The following is a 21,983-nucleotide window of genomic DNA, read 5'->3' as shown; positions in this document are numbered from 1 at the left end:
TAGCAACATTCTAATGGCACCATTGTTGAGTGCACCACAGAGTCACAGTATGCTTAATACCAATAAGGTTTGTTGCCCACATTTATAGATAAAGGAAATATCATATTTCAGTTTGAATTTAGAAAAAAACATAGATATAAAGTTTTCCCTTTTAAGTTTATGATCTTTCTTGATGCTCTCTTCAGACCCTTGGGTGGCCATGGGCCCCAGAAAAGAACCCAGAGAGACAGACTTTCCAACTACTGACCCTGATTCCTCACCAGGCCCACCAGGCATGGTGTGATGGGGCAGTGCTCTGGTTCTCAAACGTGACCGGTTCATTTGCACTGTGGAATTCTGGCATTTACTCTTTCCTCTCCCTGCTCTTGGGCTTCCCAAGTGGTCAGCAGTAAAGAATTCCCCTGCCAATGCAAGGGATGCAGGCTCAATCCCTCAGTCAGGAAAGTCCCCTGGAGGAGGAAATGGCAACCCACTCCAGTATTCTTGCCTGGGAAATCCCATGGACAGAGGAGCCTGGTGGGCTACAATCCACGGGGTCACCAAAGAGTCGGACATGACTGAGAGACTAAAGAGCAATTCCTAGCTCTGCCCTGGCCTTGGTGAGGCTGCTTCTGCACATGGTTCGGATCTCAGAGTGGTCTTTCCAGAATATTTATTCAAAGGAGCCCTCTCTCTGACACTCTCTGTGTAATTATCCTGAGTTTTTTCCTTCACAGCAAAAATCACAATCTAAAACTGTCTTGTTCATTCCTTCATCTTCCTGTTTATTGTCTGTTTAGAAAGAAGGTTCCAGTAGGTAGGAACCTGTTATTGCTGTGGCCACACAGCTCTCCAGAGACTAGAACGGTGCCTGGCATGTGATGGGTACCAAACAGATATTTGATGAAGAAAGGCACAACTGAATGAATGAATAGACGAATCAAAGAAAGCAAGCAGGAGCTCATTCATGTGATTTTCTCACCTTGACTCTGAGTTAGGGAGCAATTATGCACAATTCCAGCTAGAAGTGTGCATGCTCCAGCCAGCCTTGGCACTCACCAGCCACCATAATCTTAGGTGAGTGACCGAACCTCTCTGTACCCCAGTTTCCTCATCTGGAAAGTGGGACAGTAATGATACATACCTCATAAGGATGCTGTGAAGACTAAACAAAATGATATATGAAAAGCACTCAGATCAGTGCCTGGAGCAGAAAATGCTACAGAAGTGTAAGCTATTATTTTTGTTGTTGCAAGTTAAAGGCTCAACTTCAATGTTATTTAAAACAGTGATTATTTCAAAAGATCAATATAGGTTTTGAAGAGAGAACAAAGAAATCCTATGATTGGAAAAACCGATATGTATGATAGATGTTACGCTGTGTTTATGTAGTTGGGATGTGAAAAAGAACTAGCCCTGAGAGTCTGGGGATGCAGGGATTCCCCGGGGAAGCCTGAACCCTGCTTCCTCACACTGTGGCACCCTTACCATCGCCTTCATCATCCCCAACCCCCGATTTGCTGAAGATCGACCAGTGATTGACACATCAAAGAAAACGATAGAATCCCCAATTTTCAGGATGACAGGCTCATTCATAATCCAAATGCTCCTTATTCCCCAATCAAATTGATACAAACCTCCAGCCCACATGACAATGTGGCCCTCAGTAGGACCTATGATAAGAGGCAGAGGATTGCCACTGGTGAGCTCACACACTGCTGCCAGTCTCCCACATACCCTGCTGGCTGCCAGAAAAGCCGAAGGTCTGGGACACAGCGTGGGGCTCGGACACTGAGCAAGGCTAACTGGCCCACATGGGGATCAAGCTTGCAGCCCTGACCTTTCAGGCAGAAAACCAGCACTGACCAAGCCAGTTCCACAGCTGCTGGGGCCTCTGGGTTCCAGGCCTGTGTGTATCTGCCAGCACTTCTAGCTCACGGTGCTCTTCTTTTATTTCCCTTCCCACTTGTCAGCCCCGTGTTTAGGAACAGCGTGATTCCCAGGCTGCTATTAGGACTGTTGTTGGGTGAGATAAAGGACAACCAGTTCCTGGGAGCATTGCTGACAGCCACAGAGACCTTCCAGAGGTGGCCCCTTTCCCCCTGCTGAACTCCAAGTCAACAAGCCTCCTCCAGTGATTCCCCCATCCCTTACTGTCTTGCTGGACAGAAGAAATGTCTGAACTGGCCTCAGATTGACCCCTGAGCTGTGCCACAGGGTGCCAGGAAGGGTGAGCAATGACCTGACTCATCAGATCCACGAACTGGTTAACAACTAACATTTTTCTCATTTCTTATCAGTATATGCACAAGTCAAAGCCATTGCCAAGGGCAGAGGGCATTTTCTCAGGAATCCCTGCTGTTTTTCCCAAGAAGACAGCTAGAGGTGCTGTCATAAGCCTCTGGCCCCTCCTCCTCGGTGCTGAAGTGCATTTGGTCTACTTTAGAGAGGTGCTGACAGGGTTCTCATGCCCCCTCATAATAAACACCCCTAAAATTCTTTTCACAGACTGCATATGAGCTCCATAACAACTTCAAAGCCAGCAGTAGCCAATGTAGAGATAGGAGAATAAGAGCAAAGATGGTGTTCAATTCAGGATGATGGCTACCTTTTGGGAGGAGGGAGGGTGCAGAGTGAAGGGAGGCATTTTGGCAGGCAGGGGCAAGGCTCTGCAGTGTGCTGGTGCTGGTGTATGTCTTGACCGGGATTGTGATGACATGGGTACGTCCCCTCTGTGATAAGTCAAGTCGACGCTTATGATTTGTGTGAATTCTATATGTATATTTCAATCACAATGCTTTTTAAAAAGTTAAGTGATTTGCCCAAATAGAAGAAAGAGTGGCTACCATCAAGCCTGATACTCAGCATCTTGCTGACTCTTTTTTTAAAAAATTATTTTGTATTAAAGTAGAGCCAAGTAAAAATGTGATAATTACAGGTGAACAGCAAAGGGACTCAGCCATACATATGATGTATCCATTCTCCCCCAAACTCCCCTCCCATCCAGGCTGCCACATAAAACATTGCCTGCTGACTCTTTGGAATAAAAAAGCCTGGAAGATACATACAGGGCTGCAGTGGCTACATTATTTGTGCCAGACATGACAAATCTATAGCCTATCTCTGTTTAAACATCTGGGTGGCTTCTAATTCAAGACAAGCTAAAAGGAACATTTGGCTGTTTTAACTGGATTTGTATTTTGCATCTGGATGGAGAAAAGTCCAGATTCCTTGTCTGGTGCAAACAACTGGATGGACTGTAAAACTCTCAGGAGCCAACTCTCTCTCTGCTGTGAACACCGGGCAGAGCCCAGTGCCTGGGGGCTGGGGAACCTGGCCCCTCAATTGGGAGCCGAAAACACCCTCCAACACTTGCCAGCCTCCACTCTAGATGGGTCTTAAAACCCAGAAGGAGACAGCACTCCATCCCATGTTGGATAGTGATGTTTTCGCAGTGTTTTGTGGGTCCTGGGTTTAAGTATGCGTCTGCTAGCTATGTGATCATGGGCAAGTTACTTAACCTCTCTGAACTTGTTTTCTCATGAGTAAAGTATGAATGGCAACAGCTTCTATTTTACAGAGTTGCTGTGAGGATTATATGAGTTAATGTCTAAGGTCTGACACAAAGAACATGTTCACTGTTCAATCATGTTTGCTGCTATTAATATTATGCTCTTTCTGATTCTGGCATCCCGCCTCCATCCTCTGTCCATCTGCTCGACACCCCCAATACCTGGCCTGTGCTTTGGGCTGCACCGTCCTGCCTGGTGGGTTTTTTAAAAATACATTTTATTAAAATTTAATAATTTTTTAACAGACCCATCACAAGCACGGAAATTGAAACTGTAATCAAAAATCTTCCAGCAAACAAAAGCCCAGGTCCAGACGGCTTCACAGCTGAACTCTACCAAAAATTTAGAGAAGAGCTAACACCTATCCTGCTCAAACTCTTCCAGAAAATTGCAGAGGAAGGTAAACTTCCAAACTCATTCTATGAGGCCACCATCACCCTAATACCAAAACCTGACAAAGATGCCACAAAAAAAGAAAACTACAGGCCAATATCACTGATGAACATAGATGCAAAAATCCTAAACAAAATTCTAGCAATCAGAATCCAACAACACATTAAAAAGATCATACACCATGACCAAGTGGGCTTTATCCCAGGGATGCAAGGATTCTTCAATATCTGCAAATCAATCAATGTAATACACCACATTAACAAATTGAAAAATAAAAACCATATGATTATCTCAATAGATGCAGAGAAAGCCTTTGACAAAATTCAACACCCATTTATGATAAAAACTCTCCAGAAAGCAGGAATAGAAGGAACATACCTCAACATAATAAAAGCTATATATGACAAACCCACAGCAAACATTATCCTCAATGGTGAAAAATTGAAAGCATTTCCTCTAAAGTCAGGAACAAGACAAGGGTGCCCACTTTCACCATTACTATTCAACATAGTTTTGGAAGTTTTGGCTACAGCAATCAGAGCAGAAAAATAAATAAAAGGAATCCAAATTGGAAAAGAAGAAGTAAAACTCTCACTATTTGCAGATGACATGATCCTCTACATAGAAAACCCTAAAGACTCCACCAGAAAATTACTAGAACTAATCAATGATTATAGTAAAGTTGCAGGATATAAAATCAACACACAGAAATCCCTTGCATTCCTATACACTAATAATGAGAAAACAGAAAGAGAAATTAAGGAAACAATTCCATTCACCATTGCAACGAAAAAAAAAATTTTTAATAATTTTATTTAGCTAGTTGTTTTTTTGTGGCTGCGTGCAGGTTTTCTCTAGTTGCAGCGAGCGGGGGGTTATTCTCTAGCTGTGGTGCACGGGCTTCACATTGCAGTGGCTTCTCTTGCTGCAGAGCACGGGCTGTAGAGTGCAGGCGCAGTAGTTGTGGTACACGGGCTTCAGTAGTTACTGCTCAAGGGCTTAGTTGTCCCACGGCATGTGGGATCTTCCTGGTGTGTGTGCTTAGTCGCTCAGCTGTGTCCAACTCTTTGTGACCCCATGGACTGTAGCCCGTCAGACTTCTCTGTCCATGGAATTTTCCAGGCAAGAATACTGGAATGGGTTGCCATTTCCTCCAGGGGATCTTCTCGACCCAGGGATTGAACCTGCATCTCCTGGGTCTCCTGCATTGGCTGGCAGTTTCTTTACCGCGGATCCACCAGGGAAGACCCTGGACCAGGGATTGAACCAGTGTCTCCTGCATTGCAAGGCAGATTCTTAACCACTGGACCATCTGGTGGGGTTTTTGAAGGTTGAACTCTCCTACCTGATTGGCTCCTACTGACTCCCCTTCACTTTTGGTCAGACTGACACCAGCTAACACAACTGCTGATCTGCTGTACTTAGTGACCACATCCACCCTCTGCTTTGATCTGCCTGTATTCTACCATTCACCAAACCCTGGCAGCCAGCTGGGTCCCCAGCCTGCTGCCATCCAAGACCAGGCAGGTGTGCTCAGGGTGTGTCCTGGATGTGGATAAAGGATCCTTTCAGCAAAAGTTGACAGTCTTTCTGGGCTGTTCAAATTCCCTGAATGGACTGCCCGCTGCCATTTTTAAAGATCTAGGCCTTCACCCTTTTGCCTAAATTGCAAATGTAGACACAGCAGGGGCTGAAGTTTGTCATCGAGCAAGGGAGCTCACCTGAGGACTGCAGAAGGAATAATGCCCTAGGTTCTGGAAAGGGCGGGGCAGAACAGGCTCTCAGACAGCCGTCTCCAGAGCTGCCAACACTGCCTTTGGCACCACTGAGCCATTTCTGGTTCTCACGCTGACAAATGGTGGGATGTCAGTTGCTTCTGACAAGCTATAGGATGGCCAGAAGAATAATCTGTGAATAAGCCCCCTAAAGCAGATAAGGCTTCTGGCCAAGAACTGAGATGGTGAGGCCAAGCCATGACAACAAGCAAGTTGAAAACACAAGACCTTCTGGTGTGAATTCATTTCTGTGAGTGAGGGATGGATGGTGGAATGACAGAGGGGACTGTCGCATATGGTTGCTCTGGAGCAGATCTATTCCTGGGAAGGCAAGGGGCTTCCCAGGTGGCCCTAGTGATAAAGATTCTGCCTGCCAATGCAGGAAACTCAGGAGATGTGGGTTCAATTCCTGGGACAGGAAGATTCCCCTGGAGGAGGGCATAGTAACTAACTCCAATATTCTTGCCTGGAGAATCCCATGGGCAGAGGAACCTGGTGGACTGCAGTCTATAGGGTTGCAAAGAATTGGACATGACTGAGCGACTGAGTGTGCATGCACAGGGCAAAGGATGAGCAGTGCCCGCCGGCTGGGGGTGGGGGCTGGAGTGGGCAGGAAGCCACTGCAGCAGGATCTGATGGCCCAGAGATGGCTGGATGAGCAAATATGGCAGGTGTTCAAGGCGGCTCCCCACAGTCCTCAAGAGGACACACTGCAAACCCATTTGAATTTGGAATCTGACTCCGGCACTTCTCAGCCCCATGATTTTGGACAAATGAACCTCTGAGCCTGTTTGCTGATTTATAAAACAGGGGTCAGAATACTTTACTTTGTCAGGTTCTTTGAAGATTCAGTTCAGTTCAGTCACTCAGTCATATCCAGCTCTTTGTGATCCCATGGACTGCAGCACATCAGGCTTCCTTGTCTACCACTGTTTCCCGGAGCTTGCTCAAACTCATGTCCATTGAATCGGTGATGCCATCCAACCATCTCATCCTGTCACCTTGCCTTCTCCTCCTGCCTTCAATCTTTCCCAGCATCAGGGTCTTTTCCAGTAAGTTGGGTCTTTGCATCAGGTGGCCAAAGAACTGGAGCTTCAGCTTTAGCATCAGTCCTTCCAATGAATATTCAGGGTTGATTTCTTTTAGGATTGACTGGTTTGATCTCCTTGCTGTCCAAAGGACTCTCAAGACTCTTCTCCAACACCACATTTCAAAAGCGTCAATTCTTCAGCACTCAGCTTTCTCATATGTGTACATGACTACTGGAAAAACCACAGCTTTGACTAGACAGACCTTTGTCAGCAAAATAATGTCTATGCTTTTTAATATGCTGTCTAGGCTGGTCATAGCTTTTCTTTCAAGGAGCAAGCGTCTTTTAATTTCATGGCTGCAGTCACCATCTGCAATGATTTTGGAGCCCAAGAAAATAAAGTCTCTCACTGTTTCCCCGTCTATTTGCCATGAAGAGGTGGGACCAGATGCCATGATCTTTGTTTTTTGAATGTTGAGTTTTAAGTCAGCTTTTCCACTCTCTTCTTTCACTTTCATCAAGAGGCTCTTTAGTTCCTCTTTACTTTCTGGCATAAGAGTGGTGTCATCTGCATATCTGAGGTTACTTCTATTTTTCCTGGAAATCTTGATTCCAGCTTGTGCTTCATTAAATGAGATAATAGTTGTAGAGCAACTATTAGCACTGCACCTGGCATCTAGTAAGCGCTCAATAAACAGCACTATGACTATCTTTGGTGCAATATCACCCAAGGAGGTGATAAGGTGAGGTGAAAGGTCAGCCTAGGGAGTCACAAGGGGTTGAGCTCAGAATACAGGAGTCTCAGGGGAGATGACTCAGATGTCCATGAAGCGCCTGCTTCATGGTGTACATGATGGCACTCTCTCTACCAACACCTATACTCGAGGAAATAAAACCGGCAAGCACAAGCAGAGGCTGATTGCAAAGGCAGTTAGAGGGGACGTCCTTGGTGGTCCAGTGGTTAAGACTCTGTGCTCCTAATGTAGGGGGCCCAGGTTCGATTCTTGGTCAGGGAACTAGATCCCACATGCCATAACTAAGAGTTTGCATGTCACAACTAAAGATTCCATGAATTGTAACTGAGACCCAGCACAGTCAAAACAAAGATATATATATATATATGTAAAACAAAGGCAGTCAGAGGACAAATGTGTGTGTGATGAGAGTTGAGCAGACAACCATTTAGGCCAACTAAAGCTTAAAGAGGGAAGACAGAGGGCTGTGACTCAGAGAGCAAACTAGAAGATGGGGTCAATTTCAGAGTCAGACAACTCATCTCAGACATTCCCACCCTATGAGGAGAGGAAAGAGGGGGAGGGGGCTTAAGCTCCTCTTTCTCAAGACAATATTGGTGTGGGATGTAGGGTGGGGTTGCACATACACCGGGGTGAGCTGAAGGCCCAGCTTTGGGGACCAGGGGAAGATGGAGCTGGGAAGGGAGGCAGGGATTTGATGGGAAGTGTATGGGTGCCCATGGCATCTCTGCTGCCCCAGCCTGCTGAATGCGCCAGCACTTCTGGGCCACTGTGTGTTCCTGTTACCAGTCAAAGGGATCATCTGAAAGTCTATCACTGGTTCTTGGCATTGGGATGGTCTGTCCAGGCTCTGAGGTCTCTGGGGTCAAGGGCTATGATGGTTCATTCTTTTGTACATGTCTTCACGGCATCCCATCCATCTACTCATCCATCCATCCACCCATCCACTTACCTACCACCCATCCATCTATCCATCCATCAACCCATTTATCTACCATCCATTCGTCCACCCACCCACCCATTTATCTACCATCCATCCAGCCATCCACCCAAACTTTTATCTACCATCCGTCCATCTGAGTGTGTGAGTGCTAAGTTGCTTCAGTTGTGTCTGATTCTGTGCATCCCAGGCAGACCACAGCCTGCCAGGCTCCTCTGCCATGGGATTCTCCAGGAAAGAATACTAGAGTGGGTGGCTCTGACCTCCTCCAGGGGATCTTCCTCATCCAAGCATCAAGTTCTTTACCACTAGCACCATCTGGGAAGTCCATCCATCCATCTACCCATGTATTTATTTACCATCCATCAATCCACCCATCTATTCATTCATCCATCCATCTATCCACCCATTTATCTACCCTTTCATCCATCCTATAATTCCTAAGTATGCTGGGGGCTGTTCCAGGTGCCATCAGCATACAGATGAACAAGACAAATGTAATTTCTGATCTCAGAGAACTTGCATTCTAGTCTCACAGTAAGCAAGGTGATTTCATTTGGCAACGGTTTCTTTGAAGATCATACAACAAGGTACTGTGGAAGAGAGGGGTTCAGAGACAGGATGGCGGTCCCTTAGGTGGCAGAGAAAGAATACTGCCTGGAGGAGGCAACATCTGGATTAGACCTAGATAACCAGGAAGAAGCAGTAGATTGGAGACTTTGAAGGAACAGGTTTCTGCTAGAAGGAAGAGCACAAACCATATGCTGGAACTGGGCATGCCGTGTACAAGGAGTCAAGAGAAGGTCAGAGAGAGTGGAGCCAGTGATGGGAGATGCAGGGTCTTGTGAGCTCTTAATTACTTCTTTAGATGGTAGGGACATTGGTGAAATTGTGACTGATGAAGGTAGTTGTTAGTTAGTCACTAAATCATGTCCTACTCTTTTCGACCCCATGGACTACAGCACGCCAGGCTTCCCTGTCCTTCACTATCTCCCAGAGTTTGCTCAAACTCATGTCCATTGAGTCGGTGATACTATCCAACCATCTCATGCTCTTTCACCCCCTTCTCCTCCCACCCTCAATCTTTCCCAGCATTTTCCAATGAGTCAGCTCTTTGTATCAGGTGGTCGAAGTATTGGAGCTTCAGCTTCAGCATCAGTCCTTCCAATGAATATTCAGGATTGATATCCTTTAGGATTGAGTGGTTTGATTTCCTTGCAGTCCAAGGGACTCTCCAGGTTCTTCTCCAGCACAATTTGAAAGCATCAATTCTTCGGTGCTCAGCCTTCTTTATGGTCCAACTCTCACAACCGTACATGACTAGTGGAAAAACCACAGCTTTGGCTATACAGATCTTTTGTCAGCAAATGACATCTCTGCTTTTTAATATACTGTCTAGGTTTTTCATAGTTTTCCTTCCAAGGAGCAAGTGCCATTTAATTTCATGGCTGCAGTCACTGTCCACAGTGATTTTGGAGCCCAAGAAGATAAAATCTGTCACTGTTTTCACTCCCCCCACCATTTGCCATGAAGTGATGGGACCGGATGCCATGATCTTAGCTTTTTGAATGCTGAGTTTTAAGTCAGCTTTTTCACTCTCCTCTTTCACCCTCATCAAGAGGTTCTTTAGTTACTCCTGGCTTAATGAAGGTAGAACATGGAGGAGATGTTTTTGCTCACTGAACAAGGGAGCAAATGTTGGCCCAGGGAGATTTGGCACCAGCTTAAAGCTCAGGGACACACCTAGACTTCCAACTCAAGGTATTTTTTTTCTAAGATCAGGAGGACATGTGAACTTGCCACCAATGCCACCACCTTTTCATCTAACAGAGGCTATGTCTCTCGCAAGAGATGACCCAGAGACCATTCCTCTGGAGGGAATTTCTGTTCCTTGTGTCTGCTTTCCCCAGACAAGAGGGCAAGGAGAGGGGGTTAGAACCACGGCAGGTTCCCACTGATGCAGATAACCTTTAGAAGGCAGCCAGAGCTCAGGCCACAGGAGCACGACCAGACACGTGGTACTTTAGTTTTGTCTTGATAAGTTACACTTCTGTGGTCTCCAGACAGGTGCGGCAAGGAGAAATTAACCCAATTAACCCAGGCCAGCCTGGGACAGGGAAGGACCCAGTCCTGGACAAGCACATCTTCCAGAAAGGCAGGCCTGTGGACCCACGTGTTTGGGGATGGATGGAGGAGGGACCAAGGCTTTAGGTCCAGAGAGGAAGTGCAAGCAGAGTCTTATGGGAGAGGCAGGTAACAGACAGCAGGGAAAGAGAGAAGAGGTCTGACCTTGTTTGAGAGTCACAGCATGCCAGGGATACTGAGACATTACAGTTCATTGATTTCTCATAATAACCCAGGGGTAGATGCTACTATCACCATTTTGAGAATGAAGATGCGGAGTGGGGTGGATCACAAACACTGGCTGGCTTGTCCAAGCAGCCGGGGTGGGTGCTACGGCATGGGGAGAGGGGTGGAGGATGGCTGAGCATGCTCAGCTCCCCCCATTTCACTACCTCCTGCCTCTGGCGACCCTCCAGTGGAGCTCAGCCCAGCTCTGCCCTCTCGCCCATCTTACTCCCGGACTATATTTCTCCACCTCCAAGTTCTGCCTGTACCTCAGACCCACGTCATCTACTCCTCACCTCTGCCATCTAAAGCAACTTGTTTTTTCCAGAGGCTGTTTCTCAGTTCATGACTTCACCAGGCACTTGTCATCTAAAACCGAGACCAGGAGTCAGCCAGAGTCTCCCCGTCCTACCTCCCTGCTGTTTCTCCAGTCAATAACCAAGCCCCATCCATCCTACCTCTGAAACGCCCACGTAATCCATCACTACTGCTCGGATCTGATCACCGCTGTCATCACTCAAGTCTTTACTGGAATTATTCAGTAGTTTCTGCACTGGCCTCATTGCTCCTAGTTCTTCCCCACTCCATCTGTCCAGCTGAGTGGATGCCAAGGGCACTTGGGGTCCTCGAACTTGACCGTGCATTACAACCACCTGGAGGGCCTGTGAAAATGCATGTTGCCGGGCCCTGCTCCAGACTGTCTGATTCAGCAGGTCTGGATGGGCCCCCAGAATTTGGGTTGCTCACAAGTCCTAGGTAATGCTGGTGCTGCTGGCTCAAGGACCACACTTTGAGAACCACTGCTCTAGAATCTACTTCCAGACAAAAGATCTAATCACATCACTGCCCCCCTTAAAGAAACTCCAGCAACTCCCTGTGTGTGTGTGTATGTGTGCGTGTGTGCACTCAGTAGCTAAGTTGTGTCTGACTCTTAGTGACCTCATGGACTGTAGCCCGCCAGGCTCCTCTGTCCATGGGATTTCCCAGGCAAGAATACTGCTGTGGGTTGTCATTTCCTTCTCCAGGGGATCTTTCAGACCCAGAGATTGAAGCGGTGTCTCCTGCTTGGCAAGACGATTCTTTACCACTGAGCCACCTGGAAACCCCCAGCAACTACCTACTAGCTTTCAAATATGGTCCAAACTCCCTACAGTGATATTCACAATCTGTCCCACACTTTCTCTCCAGCGTCACCTCAAGCCCTGATCTCTCTTTAACCTATGACGCGGCCACATTGCTCTACTTGTGTTCCTTACACCTGTCACATAGTTCAAACTCCATGTCTTTGCCCACACAGTTCCCTCTGCCTGTAACTCTTTCCTCCTTGGCTCTTGTCAAATTCCTGATGCTGCTGCTGCTACTACTGCTAAGTTGCTTTAGTCGCATCCAACTCTGTGCAACCCCATAGACGGCAGCCCACCAGGCTCCCCAGTCCCCGGGATTCTCCAGGCAAGAACACTGGAGTAGGTTGCCATTTCCTTCTCCAATGCATTAAACTGAAAAGTGAAAGTGAAGACGCTCAGTTGTATCCAACTCTTAGCGACCCCATGGACTGACTGCAGCCTACCAGGCTCCTCCGTCCATGGGATTTTCCAGGCAAGAGCATTGGAGTGGGCTGCCATTGCCCTCTCCGTGTCAAATTCCTACTTATCTATTAAGGTCCAACTTGACTATTACTTCCCTTAGAAGCATCACAGTGTGTTAGAATGACCATGGACTTTGATGTCAGGCTTGGCTTTGAATTCCAGAATCAATCAACTTGTTAGCTGAGTTAGTCTCTCTGTTAAGCTGGAGCTAACCTCAGCATCCTCACTATAAACTGTGAATAATAACATTTATTTGTAAGATTGTTGTTGGAGAGGAAATGACGCATAAGAAATGCCTGGCAGGTAGTAGCTCCTCAATAAACAATAGCTATTATTATCGTTATTGCTGCTCTAAAGTCTTGCCTGGCTTCCTGCAGCTGAATAATTTCTTTTTTTCCTGTATTTCCATAAAATTTTGTATATGATCCCATTTTGCATGTATCTCATGCTGTGGTCTCATTATTTTTATGCACTGGGCCTCATTCCTATTATAGTTGGGGGCCATTGTACAAATTATAAAAATTGATCCTCCTAGCAAACTTAGTGGGCACATGACTTGGCAAACTAAAGATGTCTTTGCAGGAGGAAAATTTACAGGTGGATAGAGGCTCACACCCGGAGAAGGCACCGGCAACCCACTCCAGTACTCTTGTCTGGCAACTCCCATGGACGGAGGAGCCTGGTGGGCTGAAGTCCATGGGGTTGTGAAGAGTCAGACACAACTGAGCGACTTTACTTTCACTTTTCACTTTCATGTATTGGAGAAGGAAATGGCAACCCACTCCAGTGTTCTTGCCTGGATAATCCCAGGGACGGGGGAGCCTGGTGGGCTGCCCTCTATGGGGTTGCACAGAGTCAGACACCAACTGAAGCGACTTAGCAGCAGCAGCAGCAGCAGCAGAGGCTCACACCAGAGCACATGCTTGGTGAGCTGCGTAAGGCTGGATTTCAGTCCCCACCCACCCCTTGTACAATATACAACTTGCACAACCATTCTTGGAGGCTCTGTAAAGGTAGAATGTGAACCTAGTGAAAGTAAAAACTGGGTCTTATTTAACCTGAAGTCACAACCAGTGTTGAATCAATAGTGCCTGAGGACGGGAAGCACTTAAGTAGGGTGAGTAGGGCCCTGGTCCCAGGTTCAGGAAAAGCATCCTTAACTCCAAGAGGGAAGGGAGGTACAAGACCCAGGGTTAGTAACACCAGAGACTCAGGCTTTGGAGAAAAATCAGCAGCTGAATTACTGGGTACTTTAGGGAATAAGGGGCTTCTCTTGTGGCTCAGCTGGTAAAGAATCCGCCTGCAATGCGGGAGACCTAGGTTCGATCCCTGGGTTGGGAAGATCCCCTGGAGAAGGGAGAGGCTACCCACTCCAGTATTCTGGCCTGGAGAATTCCATGGACTGTATAGCCCATGGGGTCTCGAAGAGTTGGACATGACTGAGCAACTTTCCTTTCACTTTGGGGAAAAAGACAGAGGATAAGTGTCCTCATGCCCAACCGGACCTCTTCAAAGCACCCCTGACCTCAGACTACAGCCCAGTGCATGGTCAAGCCCATAGATGACACCTCATCTCTGCCACGTGAGGCAGGCAATCAGGACTACAGGACTCTTAGGAGATACTAAGATCCCACTTTTCACAGCTTCCGTCCCCACTCCTGCCCCAAATCAGTTCCCTACCGCCTGGCTCTTCTGTGTCACAGCAAGCCAATCTCTCAGAAGGCTTTCAGATGCCTTAATTAATCCACTTTCACTTATTCTGCAGACCCTCACTCTCCTAAACAGCTGGTACTCGGCTGGGAAGGCGGAAATAATTTCCAAGAAGGGAGCCTTCTGACAAATTTCCCAGGCCATTTTCTAGACACCCATGGGGTTTGGAGGCGTTACCAGTCTGGAGCTGCTGGGGTAGCTGTGAACATAACTGAACTGCAAAACCCCTGGGATTCCCATCCATAGCAGCTTCTTCAGTAGAAAGAACCCTTTATACTCTCAGGACAGCCAGACAAAGCTCTGCTCTCTCTTCCTGAATCTGTGGCTGATTCTCTGGGCCTCATGTTCCATGATCCCAGAGCGGGAACCATCTTGACACTGCTTCCTGGGAGATGAGCATTTAAGCTGTGCACGCTCACAGCTGATGTACACTGTCACTCCCTGGTCCTGCCCTGCTTAGGGCTCCCTTAGCAACCTACTCACCTCTCTCCTGCCCACCCTAGCACACGGCTTCTTTTACGTGTCTGTATTCTGCCTACTTCCATATCACCGCGCCTGTAAGCTCTCAAAGACAGAACCAAATCTCATCTATCCTTTCCCCCCAAACCTCGAGCACAGTAACTGACTCGCTGTGTTAAATTACTATCTGCTGATTGATTAATCAATTCATGGCCCAGTTTTCCAAGCCTCAGGTTAATGACTGGGTTGATAGAAACCTGTTAAGGAATGAACTCCCTAAGTTTATTCAGGGAACACTTATCACCTGGTGCCTTGCTCTGCATGACCTAAAGGGACTATCTGATACACTTTGCTGTGTCCCAGGCACTGTGTTAGGTGCATGCGGATATCAAGAGAAATGAAATACTGTGCTTGCCCGCAAGGAGCTGCCAGTCCCACTGCCACTAAGAATCCATCCCAGCGGTCCCCAATGAGGAGTCATTTCTGCCTCCTACTTTGTCAGTTGAAAAGGATGTAGTTTATATCTATAACAGAGCTTTATTCCATACAACTTGGTATTAAAATAACTTCTGCCATCTGTCTGCCTTTCCAGTGGGAGAGCTCCTGGAGGAAACAGACCTGGTTTCAAATCCTCGTGCTTCTAGGTGCTGGCCTCTCTGGGGCTGTGTGTTCTTAGTCCGTAAAAAGGAAGTAGTTAAAACACCCACTTCCCAGATAATGCAGTTGAGGATGTAAATATCACCCATGTGTCCCTCTCAATCTGGCCGTGCAGCGCCTCCTCTTTTCCTGCCATTCTTCTGGTCCAGTCTATTACTTCCTCTCCATTCTCCTAGCAAGTAGATGCAGAGGACAGGAAGGCTGTACCAAAATCACGCAAAAATCCACTCCAGCCACCAGCTCTCATGCGTCCCTGGTGGTGCAGTAAGACGCACTCAAGACAGGGGTCTGAATAGCGTGTGAATCTGGGCTCTGGCTGCTTGCTGTGAGTCTGTGCTTGGGTCCATTGCTGACTCCCTGAGCCTCCATTCCATCTGTAAAATGGAGTAATAATCCCTCTCAGGCCATGCACGGATTACATGAAACAGCATCTGCCGAGCTCCTATACAGTGGCTGCCTCTGTCAGCAGCCGTCATTGTCCTGCTCTCCCTCCTGGGGGCTCAGCTTTGAATAAGGACACAGTGCCTTCGTCAGATGACCACTCCCCCCACTGTAATTCTCTACAGAGCCATGGAGAGCAAGAGGAAAGTCTGAAGGCCCAGGACAGAGCCCTCAGCTGAAAGCCTGTGATGGCCAGGTAGGGTATTGTCTGGGGCTCATGTTCATTGCATGCTGCGGGTTCAGAGGCCCAGCCGCAGTCTTCTGGGGGCTGTGCACCCCAGCCGTAAATGTGGAGAGAGGACAGTGGTCACAGAGACAGACAGCAGCACCCAGCTGCACGGGCGGCAGCTGAGACAGACGTCTCAGAAGAAAGGCACAGCGGCCGCAGTTTCAAAACTGCTTTTCTTGGCTTTTATCGGGTGGGTGAAAGGACTTGAGTAACAGAAAGGAACCTTTGAGGACTCCAGATGAGACAGACAGTTGTAACGGAGGGTCTGATGAGAGATGGAGAGCGAAGGCGGTTGTGGTCCAGGAAGCAGCCCAGGGCTCTGGCCCTTTTATTCTCAAGGACAACAGCCTGTGGATAATGAACCAGACAAGATGGATTTCCTCCCTTCCCGCATCTCGGGGTTGTATGCAGGGACCATTGCTTGACACACATGCCGCGAGAAGCCATTCCAGGAAGGACCTTGCCCAGAGTCAGACAGCCCTCCCTCTTCTGAGAGGCAGGACGACCTGCTTAAAAGTCCCCATGAAAGGGGAGCTCCCCTACTCAGTAGGTCCTAGAATGACATGCCGAGACCCCACACTGTCGCCGTTTTCTCCTGGTCATCTTCACTGACCCTGCTTTTATTGTGGCCGCATCCCGCCCCCGGCATCCCTGGACCGCTGTCTGATAAGCATAACTGAATCTGGTCTTCCCACATCCAATCCATCCCCATCTCGCCTCCTGGACTGACTTTCCGGGACCAAAGCCAATTACAGCATCCTCTCCTGGAATAAAACAAACCAACCACCTCTCTCTCTTCAAAAGCTCCCCATTAGCCCTCTGGACATAGTTTAAATATACAAACATATAAACCCTGTCACCACTGGCCCCTGCCTATAGCTCTACCCACCTCCACTCCCTGCCATACTTGATGCCAGCCGCACAGAGCCATTTGCACTGCCTGGTATAATCTCAGTATTTTCTGCACCTAGAATATTCTTTTCTATTGAGATGATGCTCCTCCATCCTCAACACTCTGTTCCACGATCCCTTCCTGGGTGAGTCCTTCCCTGCTCGTTCCTGTACATACCTTGTTCGTGCTTCCACCAGCCCTACCAGGGTCGCTCACTACCCATGTGACCACGTCATCTGCTTCGTGACTCAGTTTCCTCACCTGGAACATCTGGTTATCGTGAAGACAAATGAGTTAAGCGTGTAAAACAGTGCCTGGCCCACAGGAAACACTTAATAAACGTCAGTCATTGTTACCTTCATCACTGTTGTCGTTCAGTCACTAAGTTGTGCCCAACTCTTTGCAACCCCATGGACTGCAGCACGCCAGGCTTCCCTGTCCTTCACCATCTCCTGGAGTTTGCGCACATCCATTGAGTCGATGATGCCATCCAACCATCTCGTCCTCTGTCGCCCCCTTCTCCTCCTGCCTTCAATCTTTCCCAGCCTCAGGGTCTTTTCCAATAAGTTGGCTCTTCGCATCAGGTGGCCAAAGTATTGGAGCTTCAGCTTCAGCATCAGTCCTTCCAATGAATATACAGGGTTGGTTTCCTTTAGGATTGACTGGTTTAATCTCCTTGCTGTCCAAAGGACTCTCCAGCATCTTTTCCAGCACCACAATTCAAAAGCATCAATTCTTCAGCACTCAGCCTTCCTTATGGTCTAACTCTCATATCCATACATGACCACTGGAAAAACCATAGCTTTGATTATATGGACCTTTGTCAGCACTGTTAATATTATTAATAGAGCATGTATCACACGGTACTGGAATTTGTGGTTTATTGGTCTCTTTGAGTAGGTCCTGAGCTCCTTACCAGCAATTCCTCCCATCCAAATAGTGCTTGTCAGAGAGTGGACACTTTGATTAATGAGTGAATGAATGAATGACTTGCTGAATTATCATTGGAGCCCACCTCCTCCTATCTGAGTAAATGCAGGGACCAGGCTTTAAGAAGAAGAGAAAGTACCCCCCTTGAACCTGGCTGTCACATGGGAAAAGAGTTGAGCATTCAGTTTTAGCCCCTGGATCAGTATCTTGATTTTAAAGAACAGAATTCCATGACCTATTTTCAGTTAAAATAGTCTCTGGTTTCAAGGTGAAAAGGAATCCCAGGGGACTAGTTGGATTTTTTTTTTTTTTTTTTTTTAGTTCAGCAAAATGTCTCTCAGCAACTTCCCCAGTGGATCGAGGCCACAGACAGCCCACCCCACCAGGTGTCCGGCAAACTCTCTCCACAATTCTTTCTCCTAGGGGCCCAGGAGGGGAAATGGAATGAGGCATTTCAGCTTCATCTACACTTAATTCATCAAAATGTCATTGGTAAGAGCTATTTGATGTCCAAAGCTTATGAGCCTTGAATCTAAGCCTTCTAAAGCCCCTTTCTCTTTGAACCTAAATGGGCTGTTCTGCCAACCTGGCGTTGACTGCCAACAGGGGACTTGGTTCTGAGCTTTGAAGCTTGAGGGGGGCTCTCTCTCTCTTCCTGAGTGTGCTTTACTCTTTTCCAAGCTGGGCCCCTAGGATGTGAAATGTAATCTCTCCCCTTCCAGGATACCAGTGCTCAGGGCTGAACCCACAAGAAAGCTTGACACACAACTGGGGGAGAGGAGAAGGGGTCAGAGAGGTCATCCACTCACTTTATAAATAAAGTGCAGCCCCTTTATGGTCCAGAGTCAGACGTGGGTACCAAGTGCTGGGCATCCTCCAAAGGCTCTGCCTAGAAAGACCTCTCGGAAGAGAGCACCATTCATGGCTGGAGGGAGATGAGGGTGTAAGTCCATCAGGAGAGGCCACGAGGACTCAGGTGCCCACCTGCTGGCTATGGGACCGGGGGTGAATCGTTTGTACTTCTTAGCCACAGGGTGTTCACCCATAGATCCACTTCACAGAGCCATTATGGAGGATAAAGAGTTAGAGCTGTGAAAGCAATTTAAAACACGAAATCAACGCATACGTGTGTGGGTTGGGGGGTGACTAGGACAAAAGCCAGGACAGACGCACCCCTGACCGCACTGCTTCCCAGTGACCCGTTCATGTCTCGGCGAGGACCCCAAACCCCTTCACGAATGTGCCGTTCCCCCACCCTCTGTCCTGACCACCGTGATCCCCACCAGGACTCCGCTCCAGCCACGTGACCGTCCCTGCCTCTCCCCAATGCCTAAGAGACGCGTGCGCTCTCAACTCCCAGCAGCCACTTCCACAAGCGATTTCGTTTTAAACAACTGCCAACCTTTCAGCTCCACAGCTCCTTCTAGCTACAGCCCTTTATCTTGCTTTCCCACAAGAGCGAAGCTTCTGTAAAGAGTATTCCACAATGATTCAACCATTGCAGTGTGATTTCAATCCAAGCACCCACTGAAACCAATCTTGTCCGTGGCTTCTTCATTCTAAATCTGATGGAAGGCTCTCTTGTGCTTCCCTTCAAGAGGTGGGAAGCTTCTTTACCCACCTCTCTTCAGCAGCCTTCACAGGCTCTCTTCCCTCTCCTCCCTCTTGAATGTATGATTTTTCTCCCGGAGGGTTCCATCCCTCCTCACAGCTTCAAACCACCTACAGCTCACCAACCACGCCAGCACCTACTCCTGGAGCCACAGAGCCCACTCTAACCAACTCGCTGCTGAGCATCTCTACCTATGTGTCCAAAAGACTTTTCACAGTTACCGTTTCCAAAGCGGAAATCCTCCCCCTCTTTCCTCCCAGATCTGTTTTTCTCCTGGGTTTTCCACCTCAAAGACTGGCACCGCCAACCACCCAGACGTTCACATCAGCGTCCACATCAGAAACCTGGGTGTCATCCATTCTACTCTTGTCTGCCTCCATGGGCCACGTCCATTCAGTCCTCAAGTCCTGACAGTCCATCTGTTAAATAGCTTCCACAGGTTACCAAACAGAATTATACTATGATCTCATTTAAGAAAAAACTTGTGTAAGTACCTACTCATTAAGAAATCAGAAGGGATCATGTTGAAATGTTAACCATGGGTATGAGTGGCTGGTGGAATTATAAGTAATTTTTTTAAAACACATATATTTTATAAAGATTGTATTTATTGTTTCATCGCTAAGGCTGTCTGACTCTTTTACGACCCCATGGATTGTAGCCCTCGAGGTTCCTCTGTTCATGGGATTCTCCAGGCAAGAATACTGGTGTGGGTTGCCATTTCTTTTTCCAGGGGATCTTCCTAGTATGGGATGGAACTCCTGTCTCCTGCATTGGCAGGAGGATTCTTTACCACTGAGCCATTCTATATTACAGAAAAACTTACCTTTAAAGACAGCTTTTGAAGGCTTCTTCTGACTCCTAAGTTACTTCTGGTTCTCATCACCTCTTGCAACAGTTCAATCTTCTCCCTGGTCCCCTGCCTCCAGGCCTTTCCCATCCCTCCACCCATCCATGTTCCACACTGTGGAAGGCCGTACAGACCACTGCCCACTTCCTAGGCTCACTTCCCACCACACTCTGTTCCAGGCGTAGTATCCTAAAATGGAAACTGCCATGCCCCTTCCTGTCTCCAGGCTGTGGACTCTGCCTGGCGTCCTCCCTCCTGGCTTGATCTTCTCCCTCCACATCCTGCTCTCCCTGGCCAGCTCCTCCTGGAGCTGTCAAGCATCATCTCCTGCAGGTGTCCTTCCTACACCTCCAAAGCAGTCAGGAGGCCCTCCTCCAGTCCTCTCACCAGTCCCTCTACCGCCCCATCCTAGCCTTTCTCACTCTGCTTTTACGCAACTGGTCCTCCATCAAAGAGTGACCTAGCGTCTGTCTCATTCATCTCTATATGTGAATACCTCCAACAACTTCAATGAAAAATTCACTTTAAATAAATATACTGGGGTGACACAAGAGGATGTTCCAAGGGCATCTTCTTCTTCAAGCTTTAGTCCATCTCCTCCTCTCTGCCAAGTACACCTCCACCAAAACACACCATCACTGCTGTGGGCTCAGCTTGTGAAGGGTTTGACTGGGGGCAAAATGAATCCAGACCCAAGAGGCTCCCAAACAGACACACTGCACTTTCCCCTACCCAGACACAGCCCTGGGGGTGAGAGGCCAGTCACCTGCCCAGTTGACGTGAAGCCACTTGTTTTCACTCCAGCCACACTCCTACTTTTAATGGGATTTACACCAAAAGACACGCTCTGATGATTTTCAAAAGTAAGCAGAAAATATGTTTGAATGCTCTTTCATAACTAACACGCCATGAGTGCTAGCCGCACAGTCTTAGGTAAGCAGGTGACTATGGATACGAAAGACTGAGGCTCTAGAACACCCAGTAGAGATGACCCAGGAGATGACTCTTTACACTGCATCACTCTCCATCCAGGAGGCTACTGCATTCCTCAAATGATCTAAAGAGATTCCTGTATGTCAAACTTTCTGTGGGTGTGGGCATGCTCATGTGTGTGTTATTTTAAATCCTTACAAAAATTCTTTCTGGATAAACACTGAAGCCTTGGGGGATGGGGTGGGAAGGATAAAAAAAAGTTGCCCAAGAACACACAGCTAGTAAGTAAGTGAACTGAAATTAGGTTTAACATCAAGATTCCCACTCTCAGACCATGAGCACTGAAGTCAGCTCACTCAGTTGTGTCCGACACTTTGGGACCCCATCAACTGTACCCCGCCAGGCTTTTCTGTCCATGGGGATTCTCCAGCCAAGAACAGTGAAGTGGGTTGTCATGCTCTTCTCCAGGAGATCTTCCTGACCCAGGGATCGAATCTGGGTCTCCTGCATTGCAGGCAGACTCTTTACCATCTGAGCCACCAGGGAAGCCCCAAGTCAGCTGGACCAGGGCTTAAATGCTGACTCTAAACTTACCAGCTGTGTGATCTTTGGCAGGTTATTTAACCTCCTGGAGCCTGCATTTCCTCATCTGTATATAAGTGACAGATTTAGGTGAGATGACCTCTGAGGTCTCTTCTGTCTGGGACACTGACTAGCCAGCCCCAAGGCTTTGCTGTTATAACCTCTGATCTGAGCAACTTGGGGAAGAGGTCATACAGCAGGGCTGCGGGCCTCAGGACTGTTGTGATCCTAGGGGACATCAGGGCAGACATATCAAGCACTGAACCTTAGATCAGGGCCAGCATATGTATTGAAAGTGAAAGTGAAGTC

The 21,983-nt window shown here is 47.8% G+C and overlaps 1 protein-coding gene and 1 non-coding gene across 3 annotated transcripts in view; one reads left to right on the top strand and one right to left on the bottom strand.

Annotated features, from left to right (window-relative positions):
• Positions 1-21,983, bottom strand: part of GRIK4 (glutamate ionotropic receptor kainate type subunit 4) — a 493,259-nt gene that overhangs the window by 59,953 nt on the left and 411,323 nt on the right. The window lies entirely within an intron of this gene.
• TRNAR-CCU (transfer RNA arginine (anticodon CCU)) lies at positions 7,693-7,765 on the top strand. The gene has a single exon. It is a non-coding gene; the product is annotated as a tRNA-Arg (tRNA).

Source organism: Bos taurus, chromosome 15 (genome assembly GCF_002263795.3).
Source record: "Bos taurus isolate L1 Dominette 01449 registration number 42190680 breed Hereford chromosome 15, ARS-UCD2.0, whole genome shotgun sequence".
Taxonomy (NCBI): Eukaryota; Metazoa; Chordata; class Mammalia; order Artiodactyla; family Bovidae; genus Bos; species Bos taurus.
The sequence above is the reverse complement of the archived record's forward strand: the minus strand, read 5'-3'. Positions and strand labels throughout refer to the sequence as shown.